This window comes from Tenrec ecaudatus, chromosome 3 (genome assembly GCF_050624435.1).
Source record: "Tenrec ecaudatus isolate mTenEca1 chromosome 3, mTenEca1.hap1, whole genome shotgun sequence".
Taxonomy (NCBI): domain Eukaryota; kingdom Metazoa; phylum Chordata; class Mammalia; order Afrosoricida; family Tenrecidae; genus Tenrec; species Tenrec ecaudatus.
Genome location: NC_134532.1, coordinates 135,913,279 through 135,933,217, shown reverse-complemented (window position 1 = coordinate 135,933,217; position 19,939 = coordinate 135,913,279). Strand labels below are relative to the sequence as shown.

Below are 19,939 nucleotides of genomic sequence, written 5' to 3'. Positions count from 1 at the left end.
GAGTCCAGCGGAGCTGCCGCTCCCCCCTCGCAGCAGCCTCCCCGGGAGGACCGCGCACCGTCGCTCGCCAATTGGGTAGCGCCAGCCGGAGGTCGTGGGCCGGGCCGGGGCCGCCGGGCCGGGGAAGGGTCGGCTAGGGGCTGGGCGGCGGGGGCCCCGGGGCTCCGGGGCTTCGGGCCGGGGCGGGGCCTCCAGCTGGAGGCGGGGCCTCCCACATGGGCGGGGCCTCGCCTCCCCGGCGTTCCAGGCGGCGAGCGCGGCCGGCGGGCGGGCGAGCGGACGGACGCGCGCGCGCCCCCTGCGCACTCGGCTGCTGCCTTCGCGTGCCGCGGCCGGAGCTGTCTTCTCAGCCCGGCTGTCTGGAGACGACCCCCCCCACCCCCAATTTCAGCCGGAGCCGCCGCCAGGCGGGGCCAGAACCAGCTCGCTTGCCCTCCCCACAGCCTGCCCCTCGCCCGTCTGACCGCCAACAGGTCTGGAGAGGGCGGAGGTGACAAGGGGCGCAGGACAGGGCAGCGGAGGACGGCAGGGCTGGAAGGTAAGCGGAGTCCTTCGTCCAGACCCCCGACGCGCCCCCACCCTCCTCGGAAAGCCGGCTCTCCCCGCCTCGCCGCCGGCTTCCCAGCCCGCTGACTCAAGCCGCCGGCTTCCCCACTTTTCCGGTGGGAACCTTTGGGGAGAACGGACGTAGGGGACGCCGAGCTCCTCCGTCCCGACTTGAAAGTCCGCCGCAGGTAGCGCCCAGGAAAACGGAAGGGGGACCCAGAGGGGAACCCCATTCTAATCCCAGCCCCCCACCAAATCAGAACACACACACACCCCACCCCACCCCCATTGCGTCCCGTGTTAGGCGGAAAGATGTTCAGTGGTGGGAGCCCAGTGCCCAGGTTGTGTAAAAGAAGAGTCTCCGAAGTTTCTCGGGGGTGAAAGTGAGGCTTGCCTCCACTGCCCCCCGGAGATGGGGTGTCAGCATCTCCCCGCACTTCCCGAGCCCTCTGACAGGGCGGAGCAGGGGCGGGGTAGGGATACGTGCGCCGGGGGTCGGCGGGCCCGGCCGCGGCCGGAGAAAAGTTGGGGGCACCTCGGGAGCCCGGCTTCTGGGCCCGAGAGAGGCGGCGTCCCCCGGACAGGAGGCTGATTAATTTCTCTGGGTCCCCTTTTTCCTCGGGTAACGTTCTCTGTGGCCTGCTGCCCTGCTAGCCCTCGGACATGAGCAGCCCAGCATCCACGAATGAAAGCGTGCGGGATTCCAGGAGGCTCCGGCCCGGCCCGAGTGTCACGAGAGCGGCCTGAACGAAGTGCGAGAGGCCGAGGGTCTCTCAGGAGGGTCTGCCTCCCGCCCCCGTATTGTTATGCAAACAGTGTCGGGAAAACCCTTGGCTTTCAGAGTCGTTGGTTCGATTTTTCCCCCTAGAATTGGGTCTCTGGAAAAGGAAAAGCCTTGCGGGCTGGGGGGCTGGGGTGAGGGGGACGGGGAAAGCGGAGAGGGGGGGTTGTGTGTGTGTGTGTGTGTGTGTGTTTTGCATACTTGCTAGATTTTTAATGAGCAGGCGTGGGGTGGGGGCGCCCGGGTGACTTTTAACCCTGTTGGTGGAGTTGACTGTGTGACCGAGGGGGAACCAGACCTATTAAAAACTTCCACTGCGCCACCATAAATTAAAACTCAGTCCCAGTGCTCCCGGGACCGCTGCCCCGTGAGAGCTCGGTCGTCGAGACACCAAAACATCAGACGAGGGAGGAGTCCCCGAAGTCTGGGGATTTTGCGACCGCAGGATTATGTGGGGAAAGGTAGGCGGCGGTGGAATCAGCCTACCCACTTGGGGGGAGGGGGGTGTCAAGACACGAAAAAGGAAGGGGAAAAAAAGCCTTTGGACCAGGAGTCTAGTTCTCCTCCGAAGTTTAAGAATACCTAGGCATGCCCTGTTTCAATGTTTACTTCCTCCGTCTCATGGATTTCCTTCGTTTCCCTTTCATCTTCAGGGGAAAGGATTAGTTGAATGGATATTCTGGAAGTAGATTCACAGGAGAATTGGAGATTCTGAAGGGTTCTGTCATTTAAAGGCGTTGATTCTAATCTGGGTTGGGAAACATTGCAATTTATACAAAAAGGAAAAGAGGAATGGAGAGAAATAAAGGGTAGCATTCCGAGGGAATGGGGTCTAGGAGAGAAAGCAAGAGTATGGTGTAGACACAGGAAAATGAATTTGAATCCAGCCAATGTAAGAGAACATTAAGCCTGAAAAAGACAGGACAGCTTTGATCACTGTGAGACAGACTAGGGGGGTGGGGGTGGCAGGAAGAGTTTAGATAGTGACAATTATTTCTGTAAATGTGTCTGGGGCTTGTCATTTGCTTACCTTTTTTGAAGCATCTCAACGTGGTGAATTAGGATACAGACGCATCCAGAGACTGGGAATTTATGGCAAGAATAAAGCCTAGGTGGCTTTAAACACTGCCTTCTGCAAGATACAGAACATGCATCCCCTCAACCCCGCCCCTTTTTCTCTTTTGCCACCAGAAGTCACTGTTTCACTACCATTGATACAATTGGGAGCCCCTACCAAAAACTGATGGTCTGCCCTTTTTCTTATCTGGTTTAACTGAGTTTTGCAGAGTGGACTGAGCTAAATTACTATCTGGCTGAGGAAAATAGCTAATGGGGATTTTGGAATAGCTGGGAAGAGTGCAGAGTTGCATCGCTGATGATTAAGGCCCAACACAACTATGTACCTTATTCCACAGAAAAGGGCAGGCTGTCAGGAGTAAGCCACTGGTTAAGCTTACGGTGCCATTCAGGTTGCAAAGCAGACCTGGCATCTTCCAGAGGGAAACCCAGAGGGGAAGGCCAAAGCCAGGAGTCCATTCACTTACCATTCCTTTGAGTTGCCCCCACATTGGGCACCAAAATGTGACACCTGCTCGGATGTGTCTAGAGTTTCTTGGTTTTGAAAACCAAAGAATGGATGCATGGACCACCAACAGCAAGCAGACAGCAACGTTTATTTAGAAAGGAGAGAAAAGGACTTGCCTGACCCAGCCGCTGAGGGGGGGACTCCAGGGAGTTGCCACTGATAGCTCTGTCTAGAAGTTTTTATCAGATGTGGAGTCCTTGGCGTGTCTGAGTCTCCACCTTAAGAATGGACTGATCCCAGATCTGCTCATATTCTTCAGGTTCAGTCATGGATTTGACACTGCACTGCCCACTCTGGGGGTCTTGCACATGGATGAGGAAGTAAGCAGGTCAGCAAAAGTCATGAGTTTGCGGATTTTGAAATTAAAATTAGCCTACGGATCCAGTGCATGCTGATTTAACATAATCCCCTGGCTGTGGAGATCACCCTTCCAGACATCCTGCTGCTACCAGTACTTCCCGCTGGGCCTCTCTTTGCTGCCTACCAGCTCTGTCTCTTATCTCAATTGCATTATCAGGTGTCTTGACAAATCGCTGTAGCCAGGGAGCATTTTCTTCAGCTGAGTTATGTATCGCCTTGGAAGTTCAATATAATGGGCAGAACGTTTTGACCTGGGTTCCAATGGTTGGTCCCAGCTAGAATGGGAGAGAAATATGGAGCCGAACTCCAAGTCGTACTTTAAAAAGACAAAAAAGGGGCAGGGGCTCGAAGTCTGACAAACTAGAGCAGTTGAGAACAGAGGACTCCTGAGGCGAGGGCCCAGAGACAGCCTTTCAACCAAGAAGTCTTTAAACCTATCTCCTGTAATCACCTGTAAGCAAAATAGCAGAGTGGCACTCTAGATAAAGGGTATCTACTTGTAAGATCAGGTTCCAAATGCAAAAAAAAAAAAGATATAAGTGTGTGTATGTATGTGTATATGTATATATGTATATATATACTATATTAAATGAAGGGGGAAGTGCAGAGTGGAGACCCAAGGCCCAAGTGTCGGCCAATGGAGATCCCCTCATAGAGGGGTTTAGGAGAGGAGATGGGTTAATTTGGGTGCGAGGTAGTACCGATGAAGAACACAGCTTTCCCCCAGATCCTGGATGCTTCCTCCCCCCAACTACCATGATCCGAATTCTACCTTGCAGGGCTGGATAGGGCAGAGGCTGTACACTGGTACATATGAGGGCTGGAGAAACAGGGAATCCAGGGTGGATGATACCTTCAGGACCAAGGGTGTGAGGGGCGATGCTGGGAGAGTGGAGGGTGAGTGGGTTGGAAAGGGGGAACTGATTACAAGGATCCACATGTGACCTCTTCCCTGAGAGAGGGACAGCAGAGAAGGGGGGGAGGGAGACTCCGGATAGGGCAAGATATGACAAAATAACGATGTATAAATTACCAAGGGCACATGAGGGAGGGGGGAAAGGGGAGGGAGGGGAAAAAAAAAGAGGACCTGATGCAAAGGGCTTAAGTGGAGAGCAAATGCTTTAAGAATGATTGGGGCAGGGAATGTATGGATGTGATTTATACAATTGATGTATGTATATGTATGGATTGTGATAAGAGTTGTATGAGTCCCTAATAAAATGTAAAAAAAGAAAAAAAAACAGAAAAAAAACCCTAAGTAGGCATGAGACCAAGAGGTCAACAATTACTCAAAAGTGAAGATGAGGAGCCAGGGAAACTGGCGTGCTAGAAAGGGTTGAACAGTTAGAGAGAACTGGGCATGTGGTGATGACTGTACCCGTCACCCAACAATTTGTGTGGAAATTGTCAAGTGGGAACCTCTTGTTGGTAGAAACTTTTACCAAAAAATTCAGTATTTTTTTAAATTTGGTTGGAAATATAAAGCTTGGAAAAGAGGCAAGCCATATAATGTATTTATATGTATATGTGCGTATTTTTATTATTTATGTAAAGCAGGTGGAGGTGTTTCATGATCATCTCTGCAATTCTTCTGTGAAGTTAGTTGAATGTTAAAATCTGAAAAGTTCAAGATAGTCTCATGCTTAGCACGTATTAGTAGCTAATTTAAAGTAAGTACTTGGAATAAATAGATGCAAGGGGACAATATCTTCTGTTACTGTTTCTTCAAGGTTTGGAGGCATAACTGAGACTTTTTTCGTATTTGCTCCATGACGGAAAGCTCTCCTCTAACTTGAACTCATTTACTACTTCAGGACTGTCTGTGAAGTTGGAGGCCCAAAGGTCCTCCACGTCAAAAGCTTTAGATGACTGACGAACTTTCCCGGAGAAACAGTAGTTTAGAGAGAATAAGTCAAGGAACGGAATTTAACACAAAGAATCGCCATTTTGCAAAGGAATTCCACGTTCCTCTCTAAATTTTAAATTCTACTATGGTTTGTCTGCTCCAATGAGGCTTACTTGAGAATGGTTTTCTAACAGCCTCTGTGTTGCTTTCTGGCATACACCAAAGAACAAAATCCACTGCCATCAAGCCAAACCCTACCAGAGCCACCCCATAGGACAGCCTAGAACTGCCCCTGTGCGTTTTCAACACTGTAAATCATTTTATTTATTTTATAAATCATTTTATTGGGGGCTCTCACACTGATTTTATCAAGTAGATTTATATATATGTTGCCACATCATTTTCTTTTTTCTTTATTGGTTTTTTTTGGCATCATCATTTTCAAAACATGTTCTTCCTACTTGAGCCCTTGGTATCAGCTCTTCTTTTTCCCTCCGTCAACCACTCTCCTACCCTTGTAAACCCTTGATAAATTATAATTAAATTATTTTCTTTTTTAAAAAAACGTCATTTTATTGGGGGCTCGTACAACTCTTATCACAATCCATACATCCATCTATTGTTTCAAGCACATTTGTACATTGGTTGCCATCATCATTCTCAAAACATTTTCTTTCTACTTGAACCCTTGGTAGCAGATCCTCATTTTCCCCCCTCTCTCGCCCACCGACCCTCTCTCCTGAACCCTTGATTATTATTATTTTCATATCTTACACCGTCCACTATCTTCCTTCACCTATGTTTCCATTGTTCATCCTCCTCGGGGTGGGGGTGGGCTATATGTTGATCATTGCAATCGGTTCCTCCCACTGTTTTCCCGCCCCAACCTTCCTCCTACCCTCATGGTATTGCTACTCCCCTTACTGTTTCTGTCCTGGATTCCATGTGTTGCGGGCTCTTAACAGTAGGAGTGTACATGCTCCAATCTAGCTGGATTTTTAAGGTAGAACTGGGGTCATGATAGTGGGGGAGGGGCGAGGAAGCATTAAAGAACTAGGAATGTTGTGTGTTTCATTAGAGCTATACTGCACCCTGGATAAACTCGTCCCTTCCTTGTGACCCCTCTGTGAAGGGATGTCCAATTGCCTATAAATGGGCTTTGGGTCTCTACTCCGACCCCCTTGTTTGATTCTTTGTTCTGGGTCTTTGATGCCTGATACCTGATCCCATTGATGCCTCATTATCACACAGACTGGTGTGTTTCTTCCATGTGAACTTTGTTGCTTTCCTGCTAGATGGCCACTTGTTTAACTTCAAGCCTTTAAGACTCCAGGTGCTATATCTTTTAATAGCTGGGCACCATCAGCTTTCTTCATCACCTTGGCTTATGCACCCATTTTGACTTCAGCAATCATGTCAGGAAGGTGAGCATCACAGAATGACAGGTTATTAGGACAAAGTATTCTTGTGTTAAGGGAGGACTTGAGTAGAGGCCTATGGCGGTCTGCTACCTTACTACTTGACCTATGTACATAGACCTATATCACTATCATTGTATAGTAATATATTTACATGTATGCATGCCTATATTTATACTTCTACAAATGTCTTTTGTCTCCTTGCTCTTTCCTCTATTTCATTGTACTTTCCTCTTGTCCCACCATCATGTTCCACCTTCATTTGCCTCTCAGTAATTCCTCTTGGCTACATTGGACTTGATCAACCCCTACCAGGCATTCAACACCCTCCTCGCCATCGATTTTATATCTCTTGTTGTTTCCTTGTCCCTGGTTGTTGGCTTCCCACTCTCTTTCACCCACCTTCCTCTCCCATGTCCCCCCAGAACTGTTGGCCCCATTGTTTTCTCCTCAAGATTGCAAACAGTCCTGTCTATCTTTTATAGATAGATATGGGGGGAGGGGGGCTAGCCTATAAATAATTCCAGGGCTGTCTGCTAACCCTTATGAATGTTTTCTGATCAGATCTAATGAGGTAACGAGCCCTGCCCCCGAGTCATTTTTCCGGATTCTTCGGGGACTTCATTGCTTTGCTCCCTTTGCTGCTCTGTTTCGCTCCCTTTGTGTTTTGACTCAGAGAGAGAGAGAGAGAGAGAGAGAGAGAGAGAGAGAGAGAGAGAGAGAGAGAGAGAGAGAGAGAGAGAGAGACACAGACTCAGGGAATGACTGTAAATCTATATGGGAATAGAAAGCCTTGTCTTTCTCCAGAGGAGTGGTTGGTGGTTTTGAACTGCTGACCTTGTTGGTAGTAACCCAATGCATACCCACTGCACCACCAGGGCTGCTGTAGAAGTTTATATACCCTTTACTGAGTGGAAGCTCAGATTTTTTTTATTTATTTAATTATTTTGCTCAGATTTTATTGAAATAGATCACATGAGCCCTGTAATCCGCGTGTGAAACTTTTTCCCACAGAGAGGAAATAAATGTAAAACACGTGGTGGTTTGCAGGTAGACATCCTTTATTTCTGATCACTTGCTCCTGCAGACACAGTAGATTGTTGCAGGCTGACACCATTAGGCTCTGAGGCCATCAGAGTGACTAATAGGAGTTTCTGTCTTCTGCCCTCGGACAGAGCTCTGTCAGGAGTATTCTCCAGAGGAACACAATCAGCTGACTTTCTTAAATTATCTGGCCCATTTTAAACATGACTAAGGGTTTCTTACTAGGCTGCGTTTTTCCTGCTCAAAGGCTGAGATTATTGTGACAAGGGGAGCCTGTTGGAATCAATGATCACTAATGTAACAATGACTCACATTAGCACGACACAGTAGCACCAGCATTGTCTGCATTAGGGAAACTGATCAGAGCTGTGATTAAGAAAGAGAAAGTGTGAGGACAGGTGGAGCTTGCTTTGACGGAGCACCCAGCTGTGAACCCACTACAGCAGGACCGATCATTTAAGCCTAATTGCCACTCTCAAGTTGGAGTTCATTTTCCATTTTAAAATAGGAAATTGACTAGAAGAAGTTGGTGACTTGACTTGTGACTCAAAGCCTGGTGCTCTTTCTGCTATGGTACACTGTGTTGGCTCTGTTGATATGTGGTTTCCTGTTTTTCAAGAATTACAGTTTGACTCTAAAGTATAAATAGTGTTTCTGTTTGGCTAAGTAATTCTTTCTGTGCAATATAAGAATGAAAACAGCAAGTCTTTTATTTCGTATTCTGGACATGTATATTTAGTATTCTAGACACATATATGTATATTCTGGACACACATATTTTTGCCACTACAGAAACATGCTAGGAGTTCTGGTGGCATAGTGCTTATGCAGTGGGCTGCTAACGGCAAGGTCAGCAGTGTGAAACCACCAGCACCTCTGAGAGAGAAAGACTAGACTTTTTACTCCTGCAGAGAATTGCAGTCTCGGGAACTTACAGAAGGTGTGCTCTCCCGTTGCATAGGTCGCTATGAATCTGCATTGACTCGATGGGAGTGAGTTTGAGGTTTGGGGAAAGGAAAATGTTAGACCTAGTAAGTGAACATGTTGATTTGCACTAGGTAAAAACCATTCCCTTAAAAAAAAATTCATACACGGCCTTGGGACATGGCACTCTTAGTGCCTTACAATTATTTTTCAGTTTATGAACACTCAGTTTGTAGCCTTTTAAGGAGCATATCTTACCATATACTTATCAGAGTGCACCCATACATTTTCTTTTTGTCAAATTTGCAGATCCAGTGTAGGCATGGCAGTGGTGCTCCACTGTATAGTGTCCCTCACCCGCTCCCGGGGGGTGGGGGAAGGGGAGGGTGTTCTTTTCAACACTGAGGTGGGGCTTACCGCAGAGCTGCTGATTCAGTCCAGCTGGAGTAGAGCCGGAGAGCCTTCACTTCTGACAACCGTTGGGGGGATCCTGGTGGCTCCGGAGTGACACACAGAGAAGCACGGCAGTTCAGCAGTTCATCTGAGAGCACGGCACCTTGGATGGGACTACACACGTAGATTTGGATCTTGCACATGCCACCTACTGATTGTTCGGCCTTGAGCGAATTACCTATCCTTTTCCCCCAAAATTGTGAGGCATTTTGTAATTGCACCCTATTTGACAGAGTGGCTGGTAGGTTTGAACCACCAACCCTGAGGTTCAGTGCCTAACCTATAGTACCACCAGAGTTCTTCATAACTCAGAAAAAAGAATGCGTACACTCATTTACTCATTCATCAAGTTGGCTCCAACTCATATTGTGGCAGTTAGGTGTCATCCAGTCAGTTCTGATTCAGCCCGATCCTGTGCACAACAGAGCAAAACACTGCCCTGTCCCTCACCATCCGCACAATTGTTCCTATCTCTGAGCCCATTGTTGTAGCCACCGTGTCAATCCGTCTCCTTGAGGGACCTTCCTCTCCTCCACTGCTCCTCCTCTTTACCACGCATGATGTCCTTCTCCAGGGACTGGTCTCTCCTGACAGCATGTCAGACTCCAATGTCTACCAACCCTCTAAGACGGTAGAACTGCCTTGTGGGTTTGAGGCTGTGGATCTTCATGGAAGCAGAAAGTCTCATCTCTCTCCCACAGCAAGGCCTGTGGTTTTGAACGGCTGACTTTGCAGTTAGCAGCCCAACGCGTAACCCAGAGACACCAGAGCTCTTGAGAAAGGAGAATGAAGGCCTCATTTTGATTATAAAAGCCAAAAACCAAACTCACTGCCATCAAGTCCATGCCAACTCAGAGCAGCCCTGTGAGACAGGGTAGAACTGTCCCTGTGGGTTTCCAAGACTGTAACTCTTCTACTCTTTACAGGTGTAGAAAAGCCCCATCTTTCTCCCAGGGAGCAGCTGGTGGTTTTGAACTGCTGACTGCAGTTCATAGCCCACATGAATGGTAACTGTACCTACTGTGTTGTTTTGGGGAAAGTAGCCTTATGATGCAGTGGTTCACGTTAGTGTGATAAAGGAGGGGCCGTCAATTCAAAGCCACCAGCTCTGCTCAAGAGAAAGAGGTGGTGGTCCACTTGCATAGAGATTGATAGCCTTGGGAACATGAGGGGTAGGTGGTCTCTCTCCTGGTCTATGCAATCTCTCTGAGTTGGCACAGCTCCGTGAGCAGTGAGTTTGGTGTGGGGAGTATTGCTCCAGACAGAGGCTTCCTGGGTGGCACACATGGCTCTGTTCGCAGCTACGAGCTGAAAGGTTGGCGGTTTAAAGCCACACAAAAGCACCTCAGAAAACAGGTTTAGTAACCAATCTGCATCTCTCCAGGGCCACATCCTTTCAAACCCCGTGGGACAGCTGCACTTTGCACATGTGAGGTCACCATGGATCAGAGTCCACTCCCCAGCAACTAGCAGCAGCTGTGGTGTTGCTCCAGAGACAGGCACTAATGACGTAGGCAAACATCCTGGAAGATAGTCCTGAGACGGAGAGCCACTTGGTGCCTCCACTTAGGTGACTTGGGACATGGGGAGAACTGTCCCCCATTGCTTTCCTGTCCCTCAGATTTTCCCTCTGTAAAATAGTGTTAATTATTACTGTAGCACTTCTCTTATTAAGTAGTTAAGAAGATTGAAGGTAAAATTTACTGGCAAATGCTTGGAGTATTGTGTAAGTAGAGCTACACACATGCTGAAGAGGATTGAGTTCTCCCACCTCCATTGTTGGGAGGGAAAGTTATAATTAGCCAGCGGGGGGCTCCATGTACCTGCCTAGAAACCTTCTGGGCACTTGCCTTCTGACCCCCTCACCTCTCGCTTCACTTGACTTGGACCCCAACGGTGACTCCTGTGTCTGCACTGGTGCTTGTAAATGTCCTTCTTGCAGAAAACTGCTGCTGCAGGCTGTGTCATGAGCTCCCAGGCCTACAGCTGCAAAGAGGCATGGGGCAAGTGCAGTGCTGCTCTTGACCTGGGAGTGCCCTGCCCGGAGCCCTGGGGTGGGGCGTAGGGGGTTAGTTCTAACACATTGGACTGCAGTTCCAAACCCTTCCAGGTGCTCCTCAGGACAAAGCTGGAGCTGTCTACACCTGTTAAAGGATTACAGTCCCAGAAACCCACAAGGGCAGTTCACACTGCTCTATGGAGTCGCTGTGAGTCAGAATGGATGTGATGGGAGTGAGTTTGTTTTGGGTATGAAATTCATAATGACAATAAACATATTACGCATATTTAAAGCATCAGGACCATCCAGTACACATGACAGAGTGGAGTGAGCTGGAGTTCCTGCTGACATCGACAGGACAGACACACAGCTAAAATGACACCAGCAGTCGTTCTAGTCTTTCTTTTTTAATCATTTTATTGGGGGCTCATACAACTCTTATCACAATCCATACATACGTCAATTGTGTAAATCACATTTGTACATTCATTGCCTTCATTATTCTCAAAGCATTTCCTTTCCAATTAAGCCCCTGGCATCAGGTCCTCATTTTCCTCTCCCTCCCCGCTCCCCCCCGCCATGAACACTTGATAATTTATAAATTATTATTTTGTCATATCTTTCCCTGTCCAACATCTCCCTTCACCCACTTTTCTGTTGTCCATCCCCCAGGGAGGAGGTCACATGTAGATCCTTGTAATCGATTCCCCCTTTCCAACCTACCCTTTCTCTACCCTCCCAGTATAGCCACTCATATCACTGATCCTGAAGGAATCATCCACCCTGGATTCCCTGTGTTTCCAGTTCATATCTGTAACAGTGTACATCCTCTGGTCAAGCCAGACTTTCAAGGTCGAATTGGTTTCATGATAGTTGGGTGGGGCAGGGGAGGAAGCATTTAGAACCTAGAGGAAAGCTGTATTTTTCATCATTGCTACATCACACCCTGTCTGCCTGGTACCCTCCCCAAGATCCTTCTGTAAGATAATGTCCAAGTGGCCTACAAATGGGCTTTGGGCCTCCACTCCACACTCCACACCTCATTCATTATGGTAAGATTTTTTGTTCTGATGATGCCTGACACCTGATCCCTTTGACACCTCGTGATCACACAGGCTGGTATACTTCTTCCATGGGGGCTTTGTTGCCGCTGGGCTAGATGGCCGCTTGTTTATCTTCTAGCCTTTAAGACCCCAGATTCTATATCTTTTTTTTTTCTTCTTTTACATTTTATTAGGGACTCATACAACTCTTACCACAATCCATACATATACATACATCAATTGTATAAAGCACATCCATACATTCCCTGCCCCAATCATTCTCAAGGCATTTGCTCTCCACTTAAGCCCCTTGCATCAGGTCCTCCTTTTTTTCCCCCCCTCCCTCCCCATCCCCCCCTCCCTCATATGCCCTTGGTAATTTATACATCGTTATTTTGTCATATCTTGCCCTATCCGGAGTCTCCCTTCCCCCCCAGATTCTACATCTTATAGCCGGGCATCATCAGCTTTTTTGGCCACATTTGCTTATTCACCCATTTGTCTTCAGTGATCCTATCATGGAGTTGAGCACACAATGATATGATTTTTTGTTCTTTGATGCCTGATAACTGATCCCTTCGGCACCTCATGTTCACACAGGCTGGTGTGCTTCTTCCATGTGGGCTTTGTTGCTTCTGAGCTAGACGGCCACTTGTTTACCTTCAAGCCTTTAAGACACCAGATGCTATATCTTTTGATAGCCAGGCACCATCAGCTTTCTTCACCATATTTGCTTATTTACCCTCTTTGTCTTCAGCGATTGTGTCGGGAAGGTGAGCATCATAGAATGCCAATTTAACAGAAGAAAGTATTTTTGCATTGAGGCATTGAGTAGAGGCCCAATGTCTTTCTGCTACCTAAATACTAAACCTATAAATATATGCACATAGATCTATTTCCCCATCCTCATATATAAATATATTTGCATGTGTACATATCTTTATCTAGACCTCTATAAATGCCCTTTGCCTCTCAGCTCTTTACTCTATTTCCTTTGACTTTCCTCCTGTCTCACTATCATGCTCAGTACCCACTGGGTTTCAGCAATTCCTCTGGATGGCATACCATTGATCATGCCCTACCAGACCTCCCACACCTTCCTCACCACCAATATAGATCACTAGTTCCCTTGTCCCTGGGTTTGTTAACACCATTACCTTTCCTCCCACCTCCCCTTCTCCCATGTCCCTCCAGAACTATTGGTCCCATTGTTTTCTCCTCCAGATTGTTCATCTAGCCTATCTTATTTAGACAGATCTGCGATGATAATAGCATGGACAAAAACAAGACAGAGCAAAATCAAGCAACAATACACAACAAAGCAACAACAAAAAACCAATGACAAAAAAAAAACAAAACAAATACAAGAAAGAAAAGCTTGCAGTTAGTTCAAGGATTGTTTGTTGGCCTTTAAGAGTATTTTTCTAGTCCAGTCTGTTGGGGCACTACACCCTGACCCCAAAGTCCACCTTCAGCATTCCCTGGGGACCTCGCCGCTCCATTCCCTTGCTGTTCTGTTGCACCCCCTTAATGTTTTGCCTCAGTGCAGTGGGATCATGTCCGGCACAATTCCCACACTGTGTTTCTGGTGTTGTCCCTTGTAGGCTATGGGTCAGTGAGGGGCGTCATGTCTCATAGTGGGGCTGGCCATGTGGTCTTCTCTGTGGACTGGCTGCTCTAATTGGGAACATCCTCCTCACGGCCTGGTGGGCCAGGATGTGCTCCACTCTCTCTTCCTCCCCCTTCAACTGCTCCCATGTGATCCCATCAGATATGTCCCTCTCCCAGAGGGCTGCAGATTTAATTCTGTCCTTTGAAATAAATTATGGGGTGTTCTAGTCTTTCTGTAGAAGAAATGTACCATATATACTCGTGTATGAACTGAGTTTTTCAGCACACAAAAAATGTGCTGAAAAACGGGGGTTCGGCTTATACACGGGTCATTGGTACCCTAGTGATGTGTAACATCTCGCGAGTGATTGCCATTCCTCTGCTGTTCATTCAAAGCCCCGCTGACAGTGCAGGGCTTTGAATGTCTGTTTACTCACATCTAACCAATCAGAGCCGTCCTATGATGTGGATGGCTCCAATTCACAGAAGCACCTGTAGTGATTCACTTACGCCGGCAGCTGAACTGGTAAGGATGTGTCTGTGGCTGCGCTCCGTCTCTCCCCTCTGGTCTCTGTATTAATTCACATCCCGCATTTCCCACCCTGGGCTTATACTCGAGTCAATCAGTTTTTCTGGTTTCCCAGGTAATAATTAGGTAACTCAGCTTATACTCAGGTAGCCTTATATTCGAGTAAATACAGTAAGCCTCATTTGTCTTTTACATTATTTGGTTGATTTACTTGGGTCGGGGGAGGGACGCTATTAATTGTGTGCAAACATCTAGACTCCTCCTAACTAGGGAAAAAACAAAACAAAACAAAACAAAACTGCAAGCGACCAAAAATGAACCCTGTGCCTGTCAGTGGGCTTGCTGAGATAGGAATTGTATTGTTAGATGCCATCAAGTCGATTCTGACTCAGTGATCTGATGTACTACAGACTAAAACACCACGCAGTCCTGCACCATCCCCCAGTTGTTCCTCTGCTTGAGCCTGTTGCTGTAGCCAATAGGTCAGTCCATCTTGTCGAGGCCCTTCCTCTTTTTCACTTCCCCCTCTTTCACCAAGTAGGATGTCCTTCTCCAGGGACAAGCCTCTCCAGATAGCGTGTCCAAAGAATGTGAGATGAAGTCTCACCATCCTGGCCTCTAAAGAGCATTCTGGTAGTGCTTTTCCACGACAGATCTGTTTGTCCTTTTGGCAGTCCATGATGCTTTGCATATTCTTGGCTAGAACCATGATTCAAATGCATCAATTCTTCTCCGGTCTTCTTTATTCAATGTCCAGCACTTACATGCATTTGAGATGACAACGAGAAGGCATCTCCCCATATTGTTGGCCTTTTCCTAAACCTCACAGAACAAAATGCGCGAGTTTTCACATGGTGATTGTGTGCGGGTAATATTGCAAGTATGGCTTGCCCTTTCTTTCCGAGGAACCATCCACTAATTTATTATTGTTTCCAATTAAATGTGGACTATGTAAAATAAATCACTTCTGTTGAAAAAGAAACTGGCTAAGAATTCTCTCTATTTCTTAGACACTCGCTTTCATCGAGTCAGTGATGCCCCATAGTGACCCCCCTATGTGTTTCCAAGACTGTAGCTGTTTATGGGAGTAGAAATCCCCATCTTTCTCCCTCAGAGCTGCTGGTGGTTTCAAACAGCTGACCATTAGGATCACAGCCTAACATGCAACCACTACACCACCAGGACACCTCCCCTTAGAGACAGTGCTGGGAAAATATGAAACCTGTGGGTTCACCCAGGATGAGACAGAAATAGCTGCTTTATGATTCTGCTTAACCCTGTTGTTGTTCTCAATTGAAAGCAACTTCCTTTTAAAATCATTTTATTAGGGCTCTTAAGTCTCTTATCACAATCCACACATCCGCTGTGCCAAGCACATTGTACAGATGTTGCCGTCATCCTTTTCAAAACATGTTTTTCTACTTGAGCCCTTGGGATCAGGTCCTCATTTTTTCCTCCCTCCCCCACCCTCTCACCCTCACGAACCCTTGGTAAATTATAAATTGTAATTATTTTCATATGATAGCAATTTCCTTTTTAAAATTTATATTTACATATATGGAGACATGCTTTATTTAAAACAAATTAACATGATTGGGGACAGAGACTAAAAAGAGAAAAATAAAATTAAAAAACGCAAGGTGATCGAGGCGATGCCAACTCATTGCGACCCTATAAGACAGGGCAGAACTGTGAGTTTCTGAGGTCGTAACAGTTTGCATGCATAGAGAACCCTGTCTTTCTCCCTAGGAGAGGCTGATGGTTTTGAACTGTTGACCTTGCGGATCACAGACCAATGTGTAACCACTATGCCATCAGGGCTCCACTGTATTTAGTAAATAGATATCAACCAAATACCTAGGAACCTTGAGAGATTAGTGTCAGTTAAGAGCATGTGGTTCGGAATCAAATGAAAGTTGGACTGTTCTGTTCTCCAGTTTTTTGTTACTGTTTTTAATGTTTATGGGATGGCTCATTTCTTTTCTCATTTCCTGTTTTCATACACTCGTGTCACTACAAACCATTCTTTTACTTAAGCTGAACGTATTCCAAGCCCATGCAGAGCATAATGGAAGAGAGAGTTGGCTTGGGTGTGGATGGGGTTGGGTTTGGGAGTTACCAGCACTCCGTTGGTTGGGGATAATCAAGAGAGGTGCCTCTGGGAATCTGTTACTGAGTTGAGAACTGAATGATGAGAGGGAGCCAATAAAGCTCAGAGGTATGGAAGAGATAACTGAGGGCTTGGTGTTCCATTATTGATCTCTAAGTTTGGGGCTCCTGGTGGTATCCTAGGTTACTCTCTGGGCTGCCAACTGCAAGGTCAGCAGTTTGAATCCACCCGCCTCTCTGAGAGAGAATGTTGAGGCTTTCTGCTCCCATCAAGATTTACAGCCTCAGGGCAACCCACAGAAGCAATTCTACCTTGTCCTATAGGGTCTCTGGGAGTCATAGTCAACTTGATGGCAGGAAGTGTGGTTTGCTTGAGGATTGGGGGTGTGGATGGCCTTGGAGAAGTCGGGAGGACCTTAGCTTATCAGAGCAGGTAGGAGGTCCTGGGAGATTAGATCTTGCAGGTGAAGATCCTGAAGAATTCAGACTAAAGCAGAGTGGATGACCTCTGACTCCCCTCTGACACATTGCCTGGGACCACAAAACATATCACCTGAGAATCTGTGTGGGGAAAAGGAGAAATAGAGTGGAGCAGACACTGACCAGCCCACGAGTCCTCTGGCCTCTATAGAGTGTCCTCTTGAGACTAGGCCATGGTCATGGGGCTTTGAGACTTACCTCGCCATCTGTCCTGTTTACAAGCTTCCCTCAAACATGAGGTTTCCCTCCAACATGTGGCTTTGGTTGTCAGGAATCATTAGAATCACTACTTGACCATTCACTGTTTTCCATGAGACAAAGGCCATAGATGAGCTAAACAGTTTGTGCTGAACTACAAATGTTGGTGGCGTGAACTCACCCAACCAGTCTGTGGAAGAAAGGCCTTTAAGTAAAATTGGACACTGTTGTTACCCAGTCAGTTCTCATTCACAGTGACCCTGTGTGAGCACAGAGGAATGGGCCCGGGGGTGGGGGTGTTAAGGCTGTGACCTCTCAGAAGGGTATTGACAGGCCTGTCTCCCAAGGTACCTCGTGGGAGCATCAGCAACTTCTCAGACAAGTGCTTAGCTACTCAATCCACGAGATTAAGGATCACAACTAAGAAAAACTCTACGGAGCCGTTCACTCCGTGACACGTGGAGCTATTCCGAGCTGGAACAGCCTCGGTGGCCATGGGTTTAGTTTTGGTTTTCCATGAGCCGGGAATTGTGCTAAAATATTATAAACATCCTTTCGCTTGAGCCAGTATCAACCCTAGGAAGCTGTGCTTCACTGATGAAAAAGGTGAGGCTTTGGTAGCACGGCACATTTCATGCCCCAGACCCTCCTGGACGGGCTCCTCCACGCCTCTTGTAAAGCAGTGTCCACATCCATTCCTCCTCCCTCAGCCGGGTCCTTGTCCACGGCCGTGGGTTACTGTGCAGCTGAACCTTGAACATCCAACTGGATGGTGACAGAGAAAGGGGGCAGACACGCAACAGTTTGATTTGAGAACAAATTTGGATCCCAAGAAAGTGGAAGTTCTTCAGAAGGATTGCTTCAGTAGACGTGGGTGTGTGCAATCCAACATGAAGCCGGTCCTTTTGCTTACAAAAATGTGATACAGAACCTGCTGACTCAAACAACAAGGGCTGCTCTGTATTGGTGTCAATGATGCGGCTCTGCACTAGGCCCATGGGTGAGATGACATGATCCTGTCTTCTCTAACTCTGTACCATAGGGGATGCTGCCCATTTTTCAGAGAGGAGCACTGGGACTAATAGAGGTGACCTTATCCAAAGGGATCATGCGGCTCACAGGAGCCTGGTTTATATATAGTATGTTACTGGGTTTTTGGTGAAAGCTTGTACAACCCATGTTGCTCCTGAGCTGTGAATGAGACACAGGCATTTGGTGTACTCCAGTCTAGGATTTACCGCAACCAAGGTCCTTCTCCAAAGGAGCCCTGGTAGTGCAGTATTATATCTTGGCCTGCTAACCACATGGTGGGCAGTTTGAATCCACCAGCTGCTCCTTGGGAGAAAGATGAGGCTTTCTACTCCCATAAAGAGTTCTGGTCCCGGAAACCCACAGAGGCAGGTTTATCCTGTTCTGTCGCTATGAGTTAGAATTAGCTTGATGTCAGTGAGTGTGGTTTTTTGAGGGTCTGGACTACACAGACATACATGACTTGCTCCTCAGATACTCAAAGTCTTTAATCAGATGTCCTATTCCTGTGAGGTCTTCTTTGACCACCCTTTATAAAATTGCAACTCCCCACCTTCTGTCGTCTTGTTCACTCTGCTTTACTTAGTTGCTATCAAGTGAGCTGAGCTCCAATTCTGGTCTCCAGACATTGAGTAGAACTGCTAAGTTTGGTTTTCACAGATACACTTTTCAGAAGTGAATCGCCAGACCTGCTTTCAAGGCACCTCTCGGTGGTTCAAACCCACCCAGGGATGACCTTCTATTTCAGAACCAAACTCACGGCCGTGGCACTGAGTCCGACTTGTAGGAGCCCTGTCGGAACTGCTGGAACTGTCCCGTGGGTTTCTGAAGCTGTAACGCCTTTCCAGGGGCAGACAGTCTCATCATCTGAGAATCGGCTACTAATCTCAAACTGCTGACCTTGCAGTTAACAGCCCAGCATGAGACACTGTGCATGGGCCTCCTTCATTGTTTGCTCGCATAGCGTACACGCTCCGTGATGGTGTGTTTGGTGCCGTGGAGTCATTCTGACTCAGCAGCAGAATGAAACACCGCCGGGTCCTGCACCGTCTCACAGTTAATCTCATGTTTGAGTCCTTTGTTGAAGCCACTGTGTCAGTCTGTCTTGTCGAGGGCCTTTCCCCTGTTTACTGCCCCGCCACCTTACTACGCATGCTGTCCTTCTCCAGGGACTGGTCTTTCCTGGCAACATGTCCAAAGAATGAGAGATGAAGTCTCGTCACCCTTGCTTCTTAAGGAGCAGTCGGCTATACTTCTTCCAAGACAGATTTGTCAGAGATTGCTTCAGTGTTTTAGTCTCAGCATTTATAGCATTTGGGCTCTGGTGACCATGTGACTAGGCATTGGATTGTTGTTTTTTTTTAAACAATCATTTTATTATGGGCTCGTACAACTCTTTATCACATTCTACCCATCCATCCATGGTGTCAAGCACATTTGTACATTTGTTGCCATCATCATTCTCAAAACATTTTTCTTTCTACTTGAGCCCTTGGTATCAGTTCCTCATTTTTTCCCTCCTTCCCGCATCCTTCTTCCCTCATGAACCCTTGATAATATATCATTTTTTTCATGTCTTACACTGACCGATGCCTCCCTTCATTCACTTTTCTATTGTCTGTCCCCCATGGAAGGGGTTATATATGTACATCCTTGTGATTGGTTCCTCATGTCTCCCCCACTTTCCCCTTACTTTCCTAGTATCTCTACTCTTATTTGTCCTGAAGGGTTTATCTCTCCTGGATTCCCTGTGTTTCCAGTTCCTATCTGTACCAGTGTACATCCTCTGGCCTAGCCTGGTTTGTAAGGTAGAATTGGGATCATGATAGTGGGGGTGGGAGGAGGAAGCATTTAAGAACTAGAGGAAAGTTGTATGTTTCATCATTGCTGCCCCGCACCTCGTCTCCTCCCGGCAACCGTTCTGTAAGGGGATATCCCCACTCCACACTCCCCCTCATTCACAATGATATGATTTCACAAACAT

At 47.2% G+C, this 19,939-nt stretch overlaps 1 protein-coding gene across 2 annotated transcripts in view; it reads left to right on the top strand.

Annotated features, from left to right (window-relative positions):
• Window positions 1–357: 357 nt before the first annotated feature.
• AFF1 (ALF transcription elongation factor 1) overlaps window positions 358–19,939 on the top strand; it is a 280,369-nt gene continuing 260,787 nt past the window's right edge. The window contains exon 1 of one of the 2 annotated variants that reach the window (XM_075544047.1): window positions 358–538. The gene's annotated coding sequence lies outside the window, so the exon portion shown is untranslated. The remainder of the gene's footprint in view (window positions 539–19,939) is intronic. The other variant, XM_075544046.1, reaches the window with a different exon arrangement.